This window comes from Falco peregrinus, chromosome 7 (assembly GCF_023634155.1).
Source record: "Falco peregrinus isolate bFalPer1 chromosome 7, bFalPer1.pri, whole genome shotgun sequence".
Lineage (NCBI taxonomy): Eukaryota > Metazoa > Chordata > Aves > Falconiformes > Falconidae > Falco > Falco peregrinus.
The window spans coordinates 37,573,953-37,599,254 of NC_073727.1; positions in this window are offsets into that span (position 1 = coordinate 37,573,953).

The following is a 25,302-nucleotide window of genomic DNA, read 5'->3' on the forward strand; positions in this document are numbered from 1 at the left end:
CCTTATTCCCACTGCTCAGAGGTGCACAAGGTTCCACTCTCCCTGGCTTGGCTGGGCAGCCATTTCAACATAAGGGAAATTTCCTGAGCAAAACTCCTGTGGGTATGAGAAGCTAGTGAGGAGTGCAATGGCAGTTGTCAGCCCTGTCAGGGAGGGATGTTTAGAGTCCCTAAAAAGGAGATACTGAGGGCTGAAGCTGGGGATGAGGCTGTGAGATGAGTCAGGGTTCAGGATTCCAAAGTAACCAGAATTTTAAGCAGTAATTTCATTATTGGTGTAAGGCTGCCTCACAGATACCTTTATCTATTCGGCATGACTTAAAAAAAATATGATTGATATGCATAGAGTGCCTGGAGTTACAGACCTACTACAATTATTTTGCTTGTGTAGACACTTAGATAAAACCAAATTCATTTGAGATTGTTTGGCCAACTTTATGGTCATGATTTTTTCTGGTGAAAAATTTTGCTACCATTCTTGTTCAATGAGAAAAGGATGCAAAGGCTATATTAGATGCTTTATTTGGTATCAGAGAATAATCAAGTACACTGCATATTTGATTGCATTGACCTTGGAAACAGGAGTCTGAGAGTTACTCACTGAATCAAGACAGTGAAACTTTGGCACAACCTCTATAAGAATAAATGTTATCAACACAGCTTAAATACTTCAAAGAAGCTCTATATGAGGCATAAATAATTGCATAATTCAATGTAACAAACAAGCTAAGAAAATCAAATTGCTTCAGCAAATTTGGTTTTCCTAGGCAGCTCACAAAAGAAAAAGAACCAAATCAGAAATCATATTATTTGCTATTACTTACTCTCTAGCTCTTAAAAGGTTTTTTTCCCTTTATTAAGCAGAAATAGTTGAGTCAGAATCTGTTTTGTTTCTGTTGAGACTAATAGCAATAGCATGATTTCCATAGTAGGGAAGCAAATCCATTTTGCCAGAGCAATGCTGTAAGAACTTATCTATGCTCTCTGACATGTAGATAAAATTAGCATTTACTTTTCCTATCTGATAGAATTGGTTTAGTATGAGCTTCTTATTGCTTTGGAAGGTTTCTTGGTGTGACCTCAAGATCTCTGAAGAGTAATGGCCTAAAATTATGTCAAATAAGGCTGTCTGAAAATAAAAAAAAGCAATAAGAAAATTACACTGGCTTCAAATTATTCTGCTCAAGTGTCCAGGTTAAATTCTTCTGCTCAAGTGTCCAGGTTACTGCAAATCAATTTTTAATTGTGCAGAAGCATTTAAAAAATAACTAAATTGCCTCTGTAGTTGGAATTTCCACAGTCTGCTCTCACTCACACTTTAGTCAATAACTAAAGGCTGGAAGGCAGAATAATATGAATATATATCAGAAAAAAATTATTTCCAAGCTATACCTCAGAGGAACAGGTTACATATGCAAATCTACAATTCAGTTGCTGGGAGATTTTATGGGTGCTCATGGGTATGAATATTCAAACCAATATTAAGAACTAAAGGTCTTAGCTGTTCAGTGATGCACTTAGTTAAGCTCTTCAGTTCCAATTTAGTAACAGATTTCTGTCCATTCCATTTGTGTTACATGTTCCTTCAATTGTACAAGTTCAGTCTTATAATAAAGGAATGTATTTCCTCCTCTGGGTAAACATGTAACCTCTTAGGGATCATTTACACTTGAAAATTATCTTGGCACAAATGCAGGTGGGAAACTAAACACAGTAACTATTTTTGTGTAATTCCACATGTAGATATTGTTACTGCACATTAAAATTGTCTGCTTATGGGATTATTCAGGAATGTTGATCCAGAATTGCTGTTCTGAAAAAGTGTTTAGGTGCAATACCACATTTGAAAAAGTCCTTCTGATCTATATTCAAGTCACGTAAACCAGAAGAGAAGTCAAGACAGAGAGAAGAAATTGGGATGCCCACATTGCCTAGGTTGGCAGAAAATCATTAACAGAGATGCCCAATGCCCAGTGAAGCCCTGATGCTTTAATTCCAAAAGATTTCACTCATTTTAGCAGATTTACTTCAGCAAGCATGTACCAGTGATGAGATCAGAACCATGATTCCCTGAAACCAGCTCCACTCTCACCTACTTGCATGTTACCTCTCCTCAGGATAGCTAACAGAGGCAAATGAGAAAGTAAAATTACATAAATACAAATTAAAAATCATATTGACACTATACTAAAGTAATCAAGGGCTGTGATTTAATCTCATGTTTAGAGGCAATTGCTTAGAAAGGTGAGGACGGAATTCCCTTGCAACACTCAGCTGGTCCTGTCACTTGTCCAGAAGTTTCCTGCTCCTTCCCCGCAAGCACGGAAGATTGATCTTATCTGAGGACAGACAGCAAAATCAGATCAGCTCTCTGCGGTGTGAAAGGGGTTGCTGAGATTTCATGTTGATGAATCTCAATTGTGTGCTTGTGGTCAACCCCTGGACCAGATGAATGAATGATACCTGCTGGCCTTAACCACTGGAAAACAATGCAGCTTTCAAAATGCTCCTTTCCTACAGGGATCCTGGAGGACGGTGTGTTTCACAGTGTCTTCTTCAGCTTGTAGCCATTCCAAAATGCTAACACTGACTTTGGGCCTGTCCTGGTGACTGAATTGTCTGCAGGCATTTAGTAAACTACTGAGAAGTCCTGCAGAGTTGCAATTAAGGCTTTACAGATTATTGCTGGTCACATGTACCCTTCTTCTGCCCATTTCAGGCAGGAAGAGTAACAGGAACATTTGTGTTTGCTTGCCTAAAAATAAAAATCTCTTTGTAAAAATATAAAATATGGAAACAAGCTGACTAGTGAAGTTTTAAAATACTGGCTGCAAATCAAACACAAGAAAGGTATTGGTGAAGGCCATGCCACACACAAAGAAGAACACAGTGATATTCAGCTTTGCAACCTTCCTTGGGTTGTGGAAATAAATCAAGCTTCTTTTAGACAAAATATCTTCACAACTAGACAGAGCTCTGCTTTGGTTTTGTATCTTAAATGTAAGCATCAATGTAAAAGGGCATCGGTGAATAAATAAGCTGTACATTTGCTTTTTGTACAAAAAGACTGTATTTTCCTAAGGCCTATCCCAACCACATCACTTAACAACACCCTTTACAAATAGTGTCTCCTCTTAAAAATAAAAAAGGATCCAATAATATTTATATGGTCAATCTTGCTTAAGATGCTGCTTGCTCCTACAAAGTACAAAGTGATAGACTTACAAAACTAAGAGTTGTACAATAAATTGACCTTGACCTCTACAGGTCAAATTCATCATTAGCTTAACTTGTCCAGAGAACATGCTCACAGCAGCTATTGTTTTCATTGCTGAGTGCTTGCCTAGGCTGAGACTGTGGCAAATCTTTAAATCTCAATGAGGTGACACTAGGATTATCATGTAGGTAAATATATGCCCAAAATGTAATCTTTACTCTCCATTAAGAAAGAGTTAAACAAAATGTTTGAATGGAAAGTTTAATAACAAAAGGCATTTATGATGTTTACTTAAATTTTCCGGACCATTAAGTCTAAATTGCATGAGTTATTGGATGCTATATCTGGCCAAAAAATCTTTTTGACCAGTTTAAGTTTTACTACATGTTGAGCTGCCAGCATCCCTATTGGGAAAAAAAAATATTTAAAAAAAATCTGTGGTCAAATCCTAGTTTTCTCAGTGAAATCTGGATTCAGAATAGCCATTCATGCCAGAAAGTACCTTTTGAAGTTTACATTAACATGGATATTTATTTATTTTCCCTCTGTAACAATGACAGTGGTTGAGATAAACTGTTTAATTCTAAATAGAAAACACATCTGCTGTTCCTGCATTGTTTGTGGTTGCTGGAGGGGTGACAATTTAAACCAAGTAGCACACATGACATTTTAAGTGAGATGTTGTATGAGGATTTGCAGCTGCTGCACTTTCCTATTTTCTTCTCGCCTGACAGTACTGTTCCATTGCAGGGCCTGTAAACCTTTCCATCCCAACACGGCTCTCAAAGGGAAAGTTTATGCAGATACTTTCATATGTGCATGCAGAAATGCATACATGTGACATTTTTGACACGATCATTTTCATTTCTTTTCACAACAAAATATGAAGTGCATTTTCTACACTGACCGGGATCTCCGCGGCCAGCACAGCCCCGAGATGATCGAATTAGGCCAGACTTTGCTAATGGCTAGGTGACAATCAGGTGTCTCAGAACTCCAAGAGCAACCATCAGCTGAATCCTGACCCGACGGCATTGAACATCATGGTCCACTTGGGGATCCAGTGTGTTTGATATACCCCTGGGCTGTGATTTGTTTGGCACTGAAGAGCTGTGAGGTCAGTAATGAGCTGGCCCCGTTCTCTCCAGCAACATCTCCATTATCTCAAGGCTGCTGGACAGTGTTAAACAAACAGAAAGTGATGTAGGATTGGACTGAGCAAGGTACTTGGAGGTTAGAAAGCCTGGCCCTGCTCTAGCCAGGGTAGCTGTGAAAATGGGCACAAGCGCTGCCCCAGCTCCCTGCTAGTATCTCCTCTTGTCTTCACAGGCTTTAACGTGGGGCATTATGTATGCCCCACCCCAGGTAAATGATGGCTGAGTAACAGACTTAATTCATGCCCAAGAGGCTCAGAAGCATAAGCCCTATTCACAAAGCTGGGCACCTCTGAATGACATTCTGCAGTGCCAGCACCTAAACTAGGATTAAATTATCTTTTTTCAGATTCCTATAGTGATTTAGTCACAAGGACACATTGCTCCTTTCAGGTTAATTGACTTGGCCCTGAATAAATGGGGGTTACATTTCTAAATCATCTTGGCAGTTTGGAAATTTTGCCTGCTCACTAGGCCGAGACAGTGAAACTCCCTGTTTCCTTCACTCCGGTGTTTCTACACTGCTTTAGGTTTTATGAAACCCAGGGGTTTGACAGTGCAGTAGTGCAATCCACTAACCATAAAACCAGCATGGGCTGATATTTGACTCCTATATTATGGCTGGAGAAACTTAAAAGTTCCGAGCTCTGTGAAAAGCTTGGGTGAGCGTCTGAAAGAAAGTTAGGGCCCACGGAGCTCCCAGTACGCAGCCTCCACTGCATTTCTGCTGATTTTTACTTTTCAGTTCAAAGGGTGTTGGTATTTGATTTTGCCATAGCTTGGTGGAGAAGAGGCTTCCTCTTTCTCTTCTTGAAAAATCCTGCCTTGGATCTGAATGGAAAGTTATGACGTTTGCTTTGCCGTTTTGGGATAGTGTGGTTCCTCCTCTCTGTTGTCCCAGCAAAGCAAGAGCTTCTATTTGGAGCTTATGAAATGCCTGGACCTAGAGCAAATTGTTTCCCTTGGGAGGGACTAGATTACAACAAACTGCAAATATTAAAGAAAAAAAAAATTCCCAGGGAGGGGCCTCAGTATTGACCTCCAGGTCACCTTCCCCTACAGCCCTCTTTGCATGGTACAAACTGAACTTTGTCCTGTGCTACTAATGTGCCTGGTCCAGTTTTCAAAAACGAAGTATAAACACAGCAGCCAAGTGCAATCTTAATATAAATGTGCTGCCTCTTCCTCCGGTTACAGTTGTGAGAAATTGTTTGTGTTTTAAGAGGGAGGATGGGGAAATTGGTTCCCAGGTTGGGCCTCGCTACAGCCACGCAGGCGGGGAGGAGAGAGGCCAGCTCTGGCGCAGGGTGCCTGCACACACACTCGCCTCCAAGTGCTGTTTGCAAGCCACACACTGACAGGGATGTGCGGGCCCATATGGTTTCACAGGGTCAAGGTGTGTTTGGGGTTTTTTTGCAACACTGGCCCCCACACAGCAGCCACAGAGAGCGAGGCCACAGTTTTCTGTCAGTTCAGGGGATCACTGGGCTGGCAAAGAAACCACATAACAGCTATTCAGCAGATGAATTCAAATAATGCCACAGCACTTGGGTGGCCATATTTATACTGGGCTAGCCAGGAATGTCAGGATTTCAGCATTCAGAAAAAATGCACTTCTGGCACAAACTGCCTCTGTCATTTCAGCTCCAGTCCTCAGTCTCAAATGATCCATATTGTTAGGAGAGCCTCAGTGTTTGGACTAGCATGTGTTTCCCCACTGCATAGCTTTTGGGAGTAAGGAAATCAGCCCTGCTCAGCCATCCTCTTCAGCAGTTCTTCTTTCCTCTAAGTAAGCAATGGCAAACATGAGATGGGAGAGAGATACATCTGAACTCCTGCAATCTGTCACAGCACAGCATCTCCTGAGCACAGGCTTTTTACCCTTGGATCTATCCCATCTCTGTCTGCACAGCCATATTTCAAGGATTTGTCACAGGTCACATCTGCCAGCAATCATGTGGAAGAAACATAGAGAAAGAGCGATGCGCATTTGCTCCACTCTCTTCCTCCTGCAGCCCTCCAGTGCTCTTGACAAACGAACAAACTCCCATGCTGAAGACAACCAGCCTAATCCCCACCCCACAGAAGCAACTGAGAAGCTACCATGAGATTCATCCTATGGGATCAGAAACCTGCAAAACCCACTTGCATAGGTGGAGGTGAGGCACAGCTCCCCAAAAACTTCAGCCCAGCAAGGAGGCTTTGAGCACTGCACCGTGAAAACTGTTTTAACACTCAGAAGTGTTGTCTAGGAAGAGTAGTAGGGGATTTTAGACTCGTTCAAGACTCCTGGACATCTGGCAGGCCAGGGGAAGCAGATGTGCACTCCCTCCTACCTAACTGCTTCCTGCTTCCGAGCCCTGGGCCTCCTTGGCAAGGCAAGAGCAGATCAGATCAGCTGAACCAGTACTCCCCTTAACTCCAACAGCTCCCGACAGTATCAATTTAATTGCACTTGAGCTCTACAGCTCATTTACACTTAAGCACAAAGTCTGGTATACCTTGAAAGCCTCAGATTCAGTGCACATGTGCAATCTACCTGCATATCAGACAACTCCTGGGAGAAACATGTTCTTCTGTACTTAGTTTTAGGCCAGGAAATCCCAGGTATGAATGAATATAGGAGCCCTGATTATGGTTAAAATGGACAAGTAGAGATACCCCTGTAAACTGAAAGAGGAGTAACATCTGCCTTTCAGAAGCAAAAGCAGATGAAAGTATGGGTCTTCCAGTCTCAATGCCCTGTCCAGTTGGACTATGGTCCCAGGACTGCTTTTTCAATGTTATTCCATTTCTCTACACTGTCCATACAATAGCACTATGGGACAAAATGATCAAGGAAGATCTATTAAAAAAAATAAAAATCTAATACCCTGCTTTAAAAGAACTACAAACTTAAATATTGGAGTACCAAAATCAAATAATTCCAAGTTAGGATTAATTTGATCTTTGTAAGTGAAGTTCTGCTATCATATAAATACCAGCTCCATAAAATAGTACTGATGTTCCTTCTGATCATTTAGGAGCATTAAGTACATGCGGAGAAATCTCTTACTACAAAGTTTTCTAAAATATCAGAGGACTTGGTAGCATCTTTTGCTATTTGTGATCAATGAACCAACAAAAACAGCTGGTGCTGACACAAACATTATTTTGAAACCTGGAGGCCTGACACACAAAAACATCTCTCTTCAGCCAAGGCAGTGGGCCAGGTGTTTAAGACAAAGGATTTGCCAAAGTGCTTGGAGCTGAAATGGGAGCAAGACCAGTGAAACTTTCAATCTGTTTGCAGTACTTTAGTGTCTTTTTTACAGGTTTTTTGTTCTTTGATCCAGCTAATACAGCGCCAAAGACAGACTTGCACAATTTCTATTGAACACCTCCCTCAAAACAAGAAAACAGTATGTTGAAGAAAGCACCAAAGCTTGTTGAAAGATTCATACCAAGGCATTTTTTTCTACTAGTATGTTCTATAAATACACTATGAACAGGAAATATTAAACACAAATAATATACAAACAAACAAAAAATCCTCAAAATCCCAGCAATGGGAAACTGATCTCAGCTCTACTCAAGTTAGTGGAAAGTTTTCCAGACATTTCCAGGGAAATCTAGATTTCATCTGTCTCAGGAGGTGTCAGTCTTGAACTACAAAAGATAATTCACTAAACACTGTGGACATGAGGAATGACAAATGGAAATCAGGGAAACCTATACACTGTTTGGTGTCATGCTTACAGATGTTATTCTGGAAATGAGGCAAGGATAGAAAGGCTGATTCATTCAAGCCAACTATGCTCACTAAAAGCCAGGGTAGGTGTGCTCAGCAGTAACAGTGACAAGTCAGTCACCACCTGATAATTGACAGCATAATTTGTAATTTGCATTGTTTGCTCCTTTGAGGTGGCTTCTTCTAGTCAGTAACAGCATATTCAAAGAGCTGGTGGGTAGATGTTAAAAACAGAGACAGAAGCACATTGCACACATCAGGAAGTCTGACAAAAATCAATCCCTAAGACATTCAGTGTCTGTACACACTACCCAGTCTCACAGGCTTCTTCACCTGTGCGAGTCAAGTTCCTCTGAACAGAGCTGCACCACTAGTAATGCATGTGGTATGTAAAGCTGGAAAAATTTGAAACATTTGATCTGCTTTAAATATCTCATAATGTTCAGAATAAAAACTCTTTGAGGTATGAACAATACCCTTCTGTATTTATGCAGCGCCTAGGAAAACTTGGGAAGGAGTAGAGAGAAGGCTGAGGCTATGACGACTTCCCTGGGTCTATTTCAGTGAGAATTCCTGCTTCTATTTCTGTTACTCCTACATCTAATGAGGGTGACTCAGACTACGCTGAAAAAAAAGCCTAGAAGCAAAACTGGTTATTCATGGTCATTTTCCATATATAGGTAGGATACTAATATGACCTAAATTTTACAAACTCCTCTGAATAAAGAGGCATCAAATAGAGTGGTTGCATGGCATCAGGAATAGCCACAGGAGCTGCCTCCACGTGCTACTTTTCTTTTCACAGGGCCCTGTAAATCTGGGGCTAAGCCAGAAGTAGCTCTTGCCTCTCTGCACTGGATCCACAGTGCCGGTGAAACAGAGAAATCCTTGGACTTTCTTTGTGCTGCTGCTCTGGTGTAAGCAGGTTTAGTGTTGGACTGCAGTCAGTGTCCCAGGTAACTTGTCCAGGATCCAGAAAAACTTCAGATTTCACACTCAGCCTTCCTGGTTTGGTACTGTGAAAGTGGGTTGCTGCCTCATGTTACAGAGGGTGGAAAGAGTGGGTGCAATCCAGCCTTGCAAACTCCTCTGTGACTGCTGCTTATATGTCATGAACAGAGCCTTGCTGAAGGGGTGTAGCAGTCATCTGCAGCCCCAAATAAATTGGGGTTCAGAGCATGTTATGGAGCAGGCAGAGCTCCTTAGCCCTCAGACTTTCAGCTTAATACAGAGGGCTCCAAGAATTATTCCAATAAATCCAAATGTTTGTAACCTCTTCTTACCTGAGTACCTCCTCCTGCAGAGCATGTCTTCTGTGCCAGCAATATGGAAATGCACTCCTTGAATTCACATCAGTTGTTCTAGTGATTTCATAATTGTCACAGAAGTGGTAATCCCCTCTCTTCCAGATGATGAAATGTCTATATGATTGGGAGGATTACAACATTTAAGTTTGTGAGCCTCAGATTTTCTAAAGCCCTTCAGTTTTACCTACACCTGCCTCTATCAGTTTCAGATGATAGTGCATTTCTAAGCTTGACTGGTTAAGTTACTGAGGTGGGATTTATGGACAGTTGCAGTATTGTTTGATCAGATTAATCCCAGTCCTGTCCACTTCTCCCTTGTTCTGTGTTTTGATACAGTACATTACACTACAGAGACGGTAAGAGCCAGTAAGGCTCAAAAGATATATGCAATTGTTTTAATATTATTGGCATGGATGTGTGTATACAGTTGGTCAGGTACATGCTCCCAGATCTAGGCACTGTCGTGATGATTAACGAGGAAACAAGACTCCCAACGGTGGAGTTAGCTACCCATCCTTTATTTGCCTGATTGAATAGTATCATGGCAAAATCAAGAAAATTCCTTCACACCAAGGTATATTCTCTGGTAACTACAGTAATTTTATTCTAAATATACATTTCCAGTCAATGGAAGACATTTGCTCCTGGATGGATGCAGCTGCCAGAAAGAAACAATGATACATGAAGGTCCAGCAGAAGACTGTAAATCCTAACAGAAAATGCCCAGGAAATACCAATCAATTCATATAGTAACTGATCATCTTCACTCTTAAAATATCAAGCTAACAGCTGTGCACTGTCTCTTCTTCCAGAAATGAGTGCAGATCCCTTTTGACCTGGTGTACACTATTCAATTTCTGTTGTAGATTTTGGCAGTTTGCTTCATACTTTAATTATACCCTCTAAGCAATGAAAATCATCCTGAATAGTTTACAGCCCTTGCCTCATCTGCAAGCTGTAACCTCTTTCTTTGGAATTAGCAACAAGTCACACAGCTTTTTATTTGAAACAACCCATTCCTTTTCTGGTGTATACCGTACTGTATTTTCTGCGAATTCCTATCCCTTCCAGCTGCAGTAGAAATCCACTCTCCATTGACCTGAACCGGATGCCATCATTTAATTCACGGTTCCTAGATTTTTAAGGCCTGAAGAAGCAATTGCATTGTCTGGCCTTACTTCCTGTAAAATTAAGGCCATAAAATCTCATTTAGCTACTGCAATGTGAAGCCTAATACATTGCACTAACTAGAGCATACATTCTTCTATTTTTACTAAAAGTTAATATGAAATGGAAGAGTCATAATTGCATTCCTCAGTTTCATACTCCCTATACATGCCTGTAAATGACTCTACAAGGTATTAGGCAATGAAGGATCATAACAAAATTGTCAAATGGCTGCAGTCTTTCCTGATCAGTTTTCATGTATCCCTGTGAGGTCACAACAACCCCATGCAACACTACAGCCTTGGGAAAGAGTGGCTGGAAAGCTGCCCAGCAGAAAAGGACCTGGGGATATTGGTTCACAAACACCTGAATGTGAGCCAGCAGTGTGCCCAGGTGGCCAACAAGGCCAACAGCATCCAGGCTTGTGCCAGAAATCCTGTGGCCAGCAAGACTAGGAAAGTGATTGTCCCCTTGTGCTTGGCACTGGTGAGGCCGCACCTCACTGTGTTCAGTTTGGGGCCCATTGCTACAGAAAAGACATTGACATGCTAGGGAGTGTCCAGAGAAGGCCAATGAAGCTGGTGAAGAGTCTGGAGAACAAGTCTTATGAGAAGCAGCTGAGGGAACTGAGGCTGTTTAGTCTTGGAGAGGAGAAGGCTCAGGGGAGACCCTATTGCTCTCTACAACTACCTGAAAGGAGGGTGTAGGCAGGCGGGGGTGGGTCTCTTCTCCCAGGTAACAAGTGATAGGACAAGAGGAAATGGCCTCAAGTTGTGCCAGGAGAGGTTTAGACTGGGTATTAGGAAAGATTTCATCACTGAAAGGGTTATCAAACATTGGAACAGACTGCCCAGGGAAGCAGTTGAGTCACCATCCCTGGAGGTATTTAAAAGACCTGTAGATGTTGTGCTTAGGAACATGGTTTAATGATGGAGTTGGCAGTGCTAGGTTTGTGGTTGGACTTGATGATCTTAAAGGTTTTTTTCCAACCTAAGTGATGCTATGACTCTATGCATATTGGTTTAATTATCTCTTGTTTCAGGTTTCAGCAATGTTTTTCTGCAAACTGTATATACTTTCTGGAATAGAAAATTAAATAGTTACATGATAAATATTATTGTCATACTGTCTATGGAGCTTGGAAGGGATCTCACTAAACCTCTTTGTCAACATAAAACATTTTAGATGGGGATTATTTTTCTGATTCTTTGGTTAAACGAAGTGCTGTTTATCAATGAAAATATTCACCTTCAGATGGCAGAAAGCACATGAAAATATTCATTTACTGAGGGTGGAAAAATTTAAAAATGGTTCAAAAAGGGGGAAAAGATATATTGGAGTTGCTTCTGAGGTGGATTTTCATGTCTCTCAGATGAGACCTTGCACTGTGAATACCTTCCACAAGGGTGGCAGCTTCAAATTCTTGGGCTAACATTACAGACTTCATAAGACATTTCAGAATGGCTTTTGAAAAGTGTGAGATAACTTTTCCTAAAAATGCAGATAGTTTACGTAGAAGACAGAATTTAAGTACAAGAATGATTATTCTCTGTCCTGTATTTAGGTCACAGTTCTCAAGTATCCAGCTTGAGTGAGAGAAACAAGTCAGAGGAACACACTCAAAAGCAGGTTCTTCTAGAAGTTGGCATTTTTGCAATATTTGCCATAGAATTTAGAACACAAAATATTCTTCATCCTCCTCTAGCTCCCACTCCTCGGTTATATGTCCTACTTTTGCCTAAAAATTGATGCTTGGATATCTGTTGAAGTTTAAGCTTGATTTTAAAAGCCGTTTCCATTTAAGTAATTTTCAATGCTTGAGAAAGTTGTCCCAGCAAGCTGGAACTTTGGAGATTACCTACAGCAGAATTTAATAAATAGAACCACTGCACAAAAAACTGCTTAAATCTGCAAGAGAAGTAAATGCACCATTCCAGCTGAGGTACCCAGAGGGCTCATTGGTATGATCAAGTAAGTATATTGTGAAATCTATTTCTATATCTGAAAGATATGCTTATCCTAATTTATTTAGGAACTTGGAGTGAGTAGGCAGCATTTTTATATAGATTGAGGCATAAAAGTCTTTACAATTGTCTATCCAAAGCTGTAGAAATCTGACACAGGAGTGGCTTAGTCAGGCAGTATTAGAACATTTTCTTCCCTGGTGGAAGCATCAAACACAACATAATCCCATATAAAGATTCTGTAAAACAACATTTGCAATCCTGTTATTTTTCTTCTTTTTTTCTAGTACTGATATGAACCAGTCCCCCCAAAATTATCATGTGATTAAAAGAGAAATGTAAAGAATTACACAGTATTAAATTATTATAGGCTGACTCTTGCCCTCTATCCTACTTGTTGTAAGCTCTGTTATGCAACTGAGTGTAGTGACATAAATAGGATATAGGCCCTCTTTATCTTTTGGAAGAAGTTATAGTGTATTCAAAAGATTTTTGGTATGTGTGTTACTTTATCTTCATTATAAAAACAACTTGGATGTGGGCTCTGGGGGAAATTTATAGTCTCTCCATGACACAATTAAATTACAAATGTCTCATTAGAGACTGCCAGTGTACCTCAGATAATGATGCTAAAGCATTCATCTCAAAGCTCATTTCCAGACTACTTTTCTTTTGAACTCATTGTACTTGAGGATTGTACTAACTTTTATGAATATGTTTTTAAGGGGCACTGGCCTTTAGGGCATGCCATAAATACTGGTGTGCTTGGAGTAAAAGTTGTTAAGAGTCCAGAGAGCAGAATAAGGAGGGAGGCTGCAGAATGGAAGCATAAAACCAAACGAACTAGCTAAGCCCAGTTATGAAAACTTTTATCAAGCACATGATCAAAAGAAGAAGTCTTGAATACACGGATAGTTTATTCATTGCAAACTACAAATAAACCACAATTTCAGATGATGAAACAAGTACAACAAAAGAATATATTTGCTGTGGTTCACTTCACAAAGGAAGTTTGACACTAGTTATCTCTGATACTGACCAAGCTTTACAAAGTAACTCCTTTGGTGAATGCTTTCTTATATTTTGGCTTTTTGCCTTTGGCACCAATAACACACTTGATTACTGAAAAAGTAAATATTAATGAATTGAAAGTTAACTCTTTTCCCCTAACTCTGACATTATGTGAGTCTAAACATCTAACTGAATAGACTTAGATTACTTGTTGGTCTTTCTGGGTTTTAGTTTTTACAAAATACCACAAAGCTGTACTATTCTGTCTTTCATGAATTCCAAGAAATGGATAAATCTGATCAATGCATCCTTTGTATGAAAACTCAAGAAAGAATTTCTGGTCCTTTTCTGTAAAATGTCCTTTTTAAAAAAAAATAATTCTTGTTTGTAAAGAACAAACTACTGTTTAATGTTAAGTAGAGGTAACCTAATTAAATTTGGTTGTATTTAATGATTGCATTGGTGAGGGAAGACACTGGTCATCCTGTGTCTTCCTTCATGTATCTATCCAAAGGGAACATAACATACCATTTGTGTCGAAAGGAAGAAAGTGGTTCTAGTGTCTGTAGTTTACCTGGCAAGTGGAAGAGGCTCTTTATATCCTAGCACCTCTGCGCCCTTCCTCCTGACATCAAAAGCTTAAGCCCAGCAGCAGTGTGCTGCTATTAAGTCCTGGAAAGAAAACCTAGCAGTGAGCAAGCATGTAAAAGAGCCTTCTCCCTCAGTATTCCAGATGAGTGACCCCCGGTTATTGTTGTCATGTTTGCGTGAGGTACAAATAGTAGAGTGTTTGGCTGTTCTCCTGCTCCTGACTTCCTCTCTTAAACTGGATGATACCATGTATATTTCCTGCCTTGGAAGAATCAGTTGTAGCACAATCTATGTCATCATTCATTTCTTGAAACAGTGATAAATGAATGTGAGAAACAGTATGTGTTAAAAAAACCCTGCCAGGGCACATACAGCTGTTAAGGTTATGATGTTTCAGTTTTGTCTGAAATTTTCCCTGAGCTCATACACTCTTCAAAACTCACAGGCTAGAAATTTTATCAAAATTTTGTACTGTTAACTCCAGGTATCAGCTATTTTCTGAAGAAGGATTAACTATATCTGTGAAAGAAAACATACTGCTTTTTGCAGTGGCTTATGACCTCTATTTTTCATGCAACCTTTTTATTTCCAGGAACACAACAGGACACAAATGTTCAACCAATGTGCCAGGAGAGAGCGTCAGCATTGTTTAAACTTATCCAGAGTGCTGCATAGGTATGAAAATAGAAACTCAGAATACAGATATGTGTGAGTGGGGAAATGATTCATGAATGGCTAATATGCAAGTAGCTGTTCATTTCTGGTGCTTTCAAGCCCACATGGCTATGGAGAAGAGCTGACACACACCAACATTAAAATCTCAGAAATCAGCAAGGAAACAGAAAGTCATCTGTGAGCCTGATGCATGAATGCTAAAAGTCAGCAATACTGTATCGTTACCTCTTAACAAAAAGCTTTTCCTCCACTCCCCTACATTTGGTAATTCCCAGGGAGGCTGTATGTGCTATATCAGATTGTGGCTAGTAGTGAAAAGTTGGATATAGCAGTAGGCTTTATTAGGGAACTTAGGAATGTTTAAAAGTGCTAAGTAGAAGTAGGCCAAAAAGGCATTTAAAATATCCCAAAGGCAAGCTAAGAGAAATGGCCTTTTGGATGCTTCTGAGCAGATACTCCATACAGCTCAGTATCTAACAGCTCCTTCTTAGGCACTTAATGGCAAAGCTGGGATTTCAAGACTACTAAGCTCTACAGCCCAATCACTGTGATTAGGAGCCCAGCCCAGCTGGGTGAGGGACTTTAATTTTTCAGCCCTGGATTTCTCTGCAAGTCCAGTCTTGAAATCTCAGGGAAATCTTTTCCTAATTGGTTTTATTTAAAAACCTTTGCTGTGTTTCCTGGAGTCTGTCAGGTCTCACACTGTAACAGCAGAAAGCCAACATTCCTGCAGATGAGGTTTTTCACTGTGAAGTAAAACCAGGTGAGGTGATAGTTACCTGTACTACCCATGGCAGTCTGTTCACCTGAATATTGTATTTAAATATTCAAATACAAGCAAAAAACTGTCATTTAATTAAAGGAAAGATTTATACAGTTATAAGTGAAAACATTCTTCTGGAATGAATATGATCCTAAAGTTTAGAAATCCTCAGGCTATTTTCTAAACAAAGATGTGGGAAACTATTACTGTTTATATTAAATATTCCCATGTGGATCTTTTGGTCCTTGTAGAATATGAATGGCAATCTCTTGTAAAATCCCTACTGAAGCTGTCAACACTTTTTATATGAGGAATCCCAGATACAGAGGGAAGCGAAGCATGCATGTGGGTGGGACATACCTGATTCCTTAGGAATTCCTCACCCCTCTGGTGGCAGACAGGTTTTCTGAGGCTACCTAGGTATCAGAGTAAAGTCACTGGAGTGATTTTTCATAGGGAAGGACATGATACACTCTTCCTTAATTTCAGCCTTGTGAAACAGAGTCTTCAGCAGAACTACTCCTGGTTTAGAGCAGAGGAATTTGAGACTAAAAGGATGGTCCTGTGCCACAGAGTGACTCCCCCTTCTCACAAGCCCCATCTCCTACAGTCAGTGCACACACTTCACAGACTCCACCTTGACCCTTCCTGGTTTTATCTGTTGCCTTCATGGAAACCTAATCCAGAAACCACCTTCTGCCTTGAAGCCTAAATTAATTCCAGGACTGTTTGTAACAATTTCTCCTTGTGACAATATTTTCTACCTGTTTAAACTTCTCCTTCTCCTAGTAACTCTTCATCTCTTCCTCCTTGGTGTATTTCTGGAAAGCAACCTCGTCCTCCCACTAGTTTAATTGTATTGCTGAACCATGCCAAGCTCTTTTGGTCTCTTCTAAGACATGATCCCCAGTGGGCCCATTGGTAGGCCTATTCAATGAGCTCTTAATCACTCTATGAGCTCTTCTTTGCTCTTATCCCTTGTCTGTGAATCTGGTCACAGATAGTAAAAAAAAATAAATAAAAAGATGGATTCAAAGTACAGCAGAGGATCTCCTGCCACCACCTTGAAGCAGGCCAGTCCCTACAAGAAACACTTCAACCCATAAAATGCAAGCTTGCATTCTCATGGTCAAGACCTCATTACAATTTCCACAGTATTTTTTCATTCTTCTATTATTTCCAGATGATGCAAACTGACTTTATCGCTTATAGCACTTATACAATTAAGTGAGAGGTGAATCAGACCCAGGTTGTTTGCCAAAAAAACAAGTAAAACCCAAACACTTCATGTCACTGTTTATTTTCACACTCCTCTTGAAGAAATATCTAGGTCAACTACACCAAACTTTGACTTCAGGATGCCTTGGGTAAGGCTAATGCTCAAGCTACCTTGTTTATACCTTTTTGAATGATGTCTCCAGAAGTATTTGTATATACTCCAGAAGTATATAGCCCAAAGTATACTTATCAGTGAGAATTAAAACAAAAATCAAGACTAAAAGTTCTCTGTTGTTCCTGCATATGAGGAAATGAAGCAGCAATTATTCTGTGCATATCTGGTCACTATAACTAAGACATTAACTTTACTTCACACCTATACAAAGTTATTATTTTATAGAGCTACAGTGAAAATGTTGCTCTCTTGAAATCAATAGTGAAATTCCCAGAGGTCAATGGACTAGGATTTCTTCCACAGAGTCTGATTTACTACTTTGTTGCACCAGTTGTATGCCAGGGTAACTTCACTGAAATCACTGGAATCCCTTGGCATGAAAATGGTAAAATCAGAAAAAATCTAAGTACAGAGAATCATAATAATTTTCATTGGGATAAAAGGATTACAACTGCGGAATAACTGCTTTGGTAAACATCAGTTAGCTGAGATGCTCTTGACTGGCTTGTTAGACAGTTGCACACTGCTATAAAAGCCAAATACAAATACATTTCACATATTCATACCATTTTATAAAACTGGAATCTTGCATAGACAAAACAGAGAAACTGCGAAGACTTGCATCACTGCTAAATGAGTTTCTCTTTAAAAAGTACTTAACGTGTTTTAGACCAAGAGCCAAATTCTGCCCCTTGATATGCACATGCAAATTTCATTAAAGTAGCTGGAACTGCATATTCATATGTGTGGGAATGATTTGGCTGTTTAAAGGCAATTCTGGGAGCATTGACTGCTAGGGCTGCTCAAGAATTTGCCAGTGAAAAAGCTTTTTTGTTTTATTTTGTTGTCAGAAACTGTTGAGTTGTCAAAACTAAACATTTCTGCACAAATATATATAGCGTGTTTGACAATGATCACATTTCTCATCAAGGAAAAAGAGAAAGCTCATGTCCACAGCACAGCCAACAAGCACTTATGCCAAAATGAGAGCTAGTGTTCATTTTTATGCTTTTCCAGACATAGTCCTTTCTCTCCCAGTCCATGATGAATCCCTTGACCAGGATAAGTCATCATCAATCTCCCTCACTGGAGCTATTTTACACAGTTCTATAAATTCAATATTAATTGGTCAAAGAGACTTCCTAATCACCACTTCCCCATCTGGTAGCTTTGTGTTCATGTCAGGAAAAGCAATTACTTGAACCCCTCCTCCTTTTCAGGGGATTGTCCTCTTAACAGACACGGTTGTTCTGGATTGAACAAGGCATTGCTTTTTCAATGCCTGCCATGAAAGGAGTAGTGGGAAAACTTTTGACTCATCAGAAATGGTCGTGAGATGGGGTATTTGTTTTCCTGTAAATTCTACTCACTCCCATAAAAATACTAGTGAAATAGTACTTGGGTTTGGTTTTACTTTGAAAATGCATATTTTTGTTTATATCAATACCTTTTGGTATATTTGCTTCCCACCTCTAGTATTTCAGAAATTTAATTAATACTTCATTAATCACTTAGCTTTCAAGGTACTTGGGGATACAAACTCTGCAACAAACTTTACATGCATGCATGTAAGACAAACAGCAGGAGAGACACCACACTTCTGCTGTGCTGTTTGCCAAAGCAGCTGACAACTTAGGTGGGTGAATGAAGTTGGAAAGAGAGGAATTTAACACTAATAGTGCATATCATGGAGGGCTTATCTGGCTGGCCTTTGGAAGGTGACATGGTAGAGTAAAACACAACTTGTTCAGAAGTACAGCCAGTAGGTTGGGGTCTAAGTCCATCCCCATGTCAGGGAGTGAGGCTTATACAATGACTACATGCCAGTCCACCTTAGTCCTTTCTGTGGGACTTTTCCAGTGTGTGAGCCCCAGGGTGGTCATTCCGTGCCCCGGCAGGTGGGAATGCCCTCGAGGGAAGTGCAGTAGGGGTTGTTATGAGACACGAATATCATTGCACATTGCAATAGTTCTTTGGAATGATAAATACTGGTGCAATTAAACATGTCTCCCATTTACCAGTTCCGGCAGCTGAGAAAGGAAGTCTCAGACCCCATGAGCAGCTTTTGCTGTCTGGCAAACAGAGGGGACAGAGCTTACAAGAAGAACAAGCTTAGAGCTAGCTCTTCGCACAGGCTGAATTTCACTGCATGCTATTAAAGGTAGCACTTGTGACTTTTGACCACCATAAACCCCTTTAGGAGTCATTCCTTGACTGTTTTTTGACAAATCCTTACTGCTTGTAAATGAAGTTCAAATTAAACATTTTTTCTTCTCTGATTTTTTTGAAAACTGTTCTCTTGATCTGGAGTGATGGAACTGCATTTTTGTATTTTGAAGTTCATTCTTTCTTTCTTTTTTCTCTCTTTCTCCTTTCTTTCTTTCTTTCTTTCTTTCTTCCTTTTTCTTTCTTTCTTTCTTTCTTTCTTTCCTTTTTTACCTTCTTTCTTTCTTTCCTTATATTTCTTTATTTCTTTATGCCTTTTTAGTTTTAACAGTTTGACTTCTAACTATACTCCAGAGCCTGCAGGGAAATGTTTTCCCTTTAGCTGGGCCTCTTCATATCTTATCAAATAATATTAGCTTGCACTCCATTTATACCACATAGAGCCTTAGAAACTCTCATAGCTTTTAACCTGTCATGTAGATTAAGACCTCATTAAATTTCATACTACCTTCAGCATGATCGTGTTACCTAACGCTAAAGATTTTGGAGTAACATAATCAGTACTGACACAGAATGAAAGCAGAGGGATCTTTCATCATAGGGCTGTTTGTGGCTTCATTTGCTAGAAAGAGAATTTACTGACTGGTAAATTCAGTGCAGTCTGGTCTGCATTTCTGCACGTGCCCTGTCAGGACAAAGCACGCCTTACATTTCACCTCACAAACTGACTGCATGACCTGTGCTTCTGAGTTTGAATGAACGTGCCCATGCTCATAGATTAAACATGGATATTTGAGAATCAGTAAAGTGTGTGTGTGCGTGTACGTACACACATATTTATTTTACAATATTTAATTTATGAATAGATACAGGATGAATGAGCATGAATAGGTATAGAGATAATGCCCACCTACGTTTTTTCTGGCACTTCTCACATGTTTGCAGAAAAAGCTGTTCGGAGAGGAATAACTGGATCTGAAAGGGGGAATACACTCCTGCTTCAGGGTTTGCAGCGCAACAGCAGCTATAGGCTACTGTTTCCAAAGGTTGGAAATTTTTAGTGTGAGCTATGTATACACAGTGTAAAAGACCAGCCCTGTCACAGAAACTTTACAGTTGAAGGAGATTAAATAGATAAAATGATGTTACCCCAGTTTTATTGGTAAGAAACAGAAGTACCAAATGACTTGTTCTCAGTCATGTAGGAGATCAGTGATAAATTCCTAACACAGCTAATACCTCTGCTGCTAGTCCTGTCTTTGAGCACTAGTGGCCTGGCAACATTTCTAGTTCCCTTTCACAGATATAGAAAATCCTGAGAAAGAGAGAAAAAAAGAGGCCTCAGTCTTGCACAGCACACATCCCTCAAGAATATGAGCATCTCACAACAGTTTTGTGTTTACCCTAATAACAAGCCCCTTAACTGAGATGTAACCCACTACAGATGAGGAGCGGAGGCAGGCAAAGAGTGTGAGCAAGAGCTGCCCATGGCAGCTGAGGGAGTGAAGTTGAAGGAAAAGTTTTCCCCAGGTTTGACCTGGAGCTTTAGCATTTAGCTCACCCTTTCTCACCTGGGAGCTTAGCTAATTATCCAGAAGTCTTTATCAGGGCATTACAAGATCTCCCTACAGGACAGCATCCATTAGCAACCACTTTAATGAATTTCTCCACTTTTGTTTTTTCACTTCTAGAATTACTCTTGCTGTTCCAAAGGATTCAGCCACATAATGATATAATTATATCATTTTCCTCTCAAAAGTACACCTTGTTGAGTTCAGGGACTTGTTTTGGGGAGCAGGAAGGGTGGGACATGAATAGGTGCAACACCAGCTCTCTCCCAGTGCTCGATGCAATTCCCTTGCTGGTGGAGGCAGAGGACTGCCCTTCTTGACCTGCCCTCTCTGAACCCCATGTCCATCCCTGCTGCCTGCCCGCCCGGCATCAACAGCCTGCGGACCAGCCAGGATGAGGCCCTCCCTCTGCCGAGCCCAGATAGCCACTGGAAGGACTTCCCCATGTCATGCCTATTGTAAACTCCACCATGATTTTCCTGTGTCTGCACAACATCTCAGCTCATTAGGAAGACACGAGATAGCAGAAGGCCCGATACGGCGTGTTTCAGATCCCCCGAGCCCAGGAGATCCTCCTTCCCGTACCACACATGGGACCCTTAACTTTAACCTAGCCGTGCCTTTTGTCTGAAGGGGAGAGACTATTTATGAGGAGTCATACAAAATAAACACAAAGAGTTCACCATAAAATATGACAACCACTTTAAATAATGTTGACTTAATTAAACTTTAAACTTTATTTATATATTTTATGGCCGTAGTGTGAGCTCTTCTCGGATGTTTACTTCAGTGAAAAATCCATCATGTGAGGGCCTTGAAAGGAATTAATCCCCTTACCCCTGGCACAGAACTCAGCTCCAACAATTCAGATCTAAATATTTAGTGATGGATGATACATGTTTATAGAACAGAGGGCAGCATGACATTTAAATGGGATCCGGAGTTGCTATAGTGAGCGGACGTTGTTGAAAAGAAACTGGAAGCCGAAGCCATGCCAATTATTGGAAGCCGATAGTCAGACCCTTTTTGCCTGATTTTTCCCTTCCATCTATCCCTTCTGGGTTTTCAAAGGCTCCTTCACAGAGCGTTATGAGCGATTTTCAGAAGGAAAAGTTCTGCTGACTCTTGTACATTTGGTAGTGCATCCCATGGTTAAACTAATAGCCTTGTTGGGTGTCAGCCAAAGGTTACAGGCCTCTCAAAATATTCTTGGAAAAAAAAAGAGTTTATCACTGAACTGAAGTTTCTCATTAGTAACCCTGTGTTGTCTAATCTGTGAAATTACATGATTAACTCTTTTGCAGAGACAGCTTCAGCCAGAGTTTGCAATCCCACAGGAAGTTATTAAAAGTATCACTGAGATAATTTCCCTGCTTTGTACTTGGCCCTTAGGGTAAAGGAAATACATCATTAGATGAGTACTTTATAATAAAGCTATAGATCACTAACAATTATTAAATGGCTGTCAAGAACGATTATTATTTTAAAAGTTGAGCACTGTGCAATTTGAAAAACAAATAAAAAACCTTGAAAAGAAATTACTTCCTTTGTTTTTGTATAGAAATTAGAAACATGCCTTCCCCCCCCATTCTCTTTGAAGTGATTATTGGAATATAATCTTTCTCTGTACACAGTCATCTTACCTTCAACATTTCTTTCTACAACTCTAAAAATGCTCTTACGGAAAGCAGCCACTCCCTATTGAGAGAATATTCCTCAGTGACTCAGGTCTTTTTGCACGCGCTGAGAACGACAACTTAATGCATGAGCCCTGAATCCCTGATGCTTCAAGCCACTGAAGCAGAGGTGGTGGTCTTCACTCAGGAGCAATTCTTGCTTTTGGTGAAAGTTGAACTCAGGGCTATCTGGGACACAGAAAACCCACCCATCATGTATTTTAGCTGAAGTCACTTGCAGATGTTTTCCATGATTTGTTGCACTTGGTTTTGGCTTTCTAATGAGTTCCTCCCAGATCAATGGGTGGTTTAGTTTGCATCTTTTGGGAGGAGAGGTAACAGTTCAGATCTTTATTAACTTCCCAGCTAGTTATCAAGGCTTCTTTTTTTTTTTTTTTTTTTGGGGGGGGTGGTGGTTTGTTTTTTTTTTTTAAACTGTTAGTGAAAGAGAGATGAGAAGGAGACACTGGCAATGCCCATGAAGTGAGCCAGGCTGTGAGCCTCAGCCGGTGACACAGTTACGCTGCAGGGGTGGCTGTGGAGCATCTGGCTGGATTGTGTAAAAGACAGATAGTTGTGAGAGGTTTGACAGAGGTGAAGCACATGGAAGCAAGAGCCGACAAGCACTCTGTGGGTCCTCAAATCATATCCAGCCAAACAATTCTGTATTATGGTGTTCAGCTATAAGCCAGCAGAAACTGAGCTGAAATTTGAAAAAATACCATCTACGTATCCAGAAAAGGAAGGCTACTACCAGACACCTGTAAGAAACCTTATTCATGTTCCTGTGAAAAAGCCAGATCTTTCAAACAAGTTGGTTTTAGGAATTAACTACACAGCCCTAAAGGCCCAGCCCTAAAGCACACTGTAGGACCACCCTCGCAGGACACTGTCATGATTTCATCATGTTACAGTGCCTCAATGTGACTAATGCACCCATTTGGTACAATCTAGGAGTTAAGACACTGTGCTCTGAACCAGAAGAGCTGAAATCTAGTTTCAGCTGCATAAATGTGCTAACAGGTCAAGAGATTGGCTCTTTCTAGGGTGCTTTTTTTCTTTCCCTAAAAACTTCTTTCTGACCTTAAATAAGCCATGATCTCCTAGGGGAGAAGTCAGTTGAATTTATACATGTTTATACATTTTTAATATAAATGCAGTTTCTGAAGAAGGAAGAACTTCGAGCTACCTTGTTGCTCACTGACCTTTTCCATTGTGTATCACTTGCACTGGTTACAACTGGTATCCTCCTCAAGTGTTTAGAATAAAAATCAATCCGATCTGCTCATTCTTTTCCTTGAAAAGTGATCTAAGAATGGCCTGGATTAAACCTTAATCCTCTTAATGCTTAAGCTAAGATCTACATGCCTAGCTCTTCAAAAAGCTTAAAAAGGGGGGGAGAGTTTGTCTAAATTGGTGTATACATATGATAATATTCTTCTTATTCTAGTTTCTAAAAATAATATGACTGGAAGCCATTCAAAAATGCAAGATAGGATAACTCAGTCTCTGCAACCTTCCACGATCTGCAAGTGACAGATATATTTTTTACTGTATTTTGGAGTAAAGGAAAAGATGACTGATAAAATTTTCCCTAATGTTTGTTAACCAATTTAAAAGAGACAACCTATTCTCTTCTCAAAAACTTCAGACACAAAAGGTTCTGGTATATATTCAGATTCATGATGCTTAATAAATTCAACCTAAATCTTCTGAGATTTGTTTATTACCAGTGTAACATCTGTGTTTTAACATAAGGTCAGAAAACTCTTGAAGATCCATAGGGAAGAAGGGTACTGTGGGAACTGCAAAAGGTAGCTATGAAAAGCAAACCTATAGCCAAATAGGATAGTTTAAGTTTCTGTGCAGGTACCTATATTTCCATGGGAAAACTTTCAGGAGTCCACAAACTGGAAAACATTGAAAATATTGATGCAGATGTTACACGCATGCTTTCAGAATGGAAAAGCATTAAAAAACAAAAGGCACAAATGTTAATGAAAATCTCTCATTCACATCTCTTACTTTGAACTGTGATTTTATAATACAGATGTCTGAGTTTGTAGAAGATAACCAAGCATGCACTCCAGAGGTGATCAGGAAAACAGTATCAACACAATTCTGACTTGGGAGAAGAATGCAGAGTGCAGTATTTTTCCTGTAGTTTTTCATTCTCAGGAGATGTATTCTGGCTGGTGTTAATGATAAAACATTGATTCATACAATTAGAGAGATGTGCAACAGTATGTGACAGAACCAATGCAACTGTTGACCAATAAAATGCCAGTTATTGCAGAGATGGGTTTGACATCATAACATGGAATGGCAAGTACCTAATTTTGCCATTAATTTCTGCTGTGCATGGTGTATCTCCAGGAGGTATATGAATGTTCATTTGGTTTTACTGTGAATTATGCTTTTGCATCTCTGGGATCAGCTGTCATTTGGTTTTCATTCGGAAACCAACTTGGCACAGAAGACAACTGAGCAATATGCTCCTTTCTGCAGTACTGACTCATTTTTCCTCTTGCACTACTGATTTTTCTTAGTTCTGTCATCCAAGAAAGAGATTACTCTTTACACACAGAAAGTATAACTCCAGCATCTGATCAAAGTCATATTTTAAATCACTACTGTTCCTTTTTCAGAAGTCTTGTATAACTTTACTTTCATGAAATAAAGTATACAGCCCTGTTAATTTTAAATTGCTTTTGTTGGTCCCCATTCTATCTATTTTGAGAGATGTTGGCTCTGGCTACTCTTGTCCTAAAGGCAATTTTATCAGCCAGGAAAGATCATGCTCTTTATGTGTGCATGGCATTTGCAAAAAGTGATAATATCTGTTTTTTCTGCTGGAAAAGGAGGAGGAAAGCTCTCCCCTGATGGGGGTGGACGTTTCCAAGCGCATCTCCTTTCCC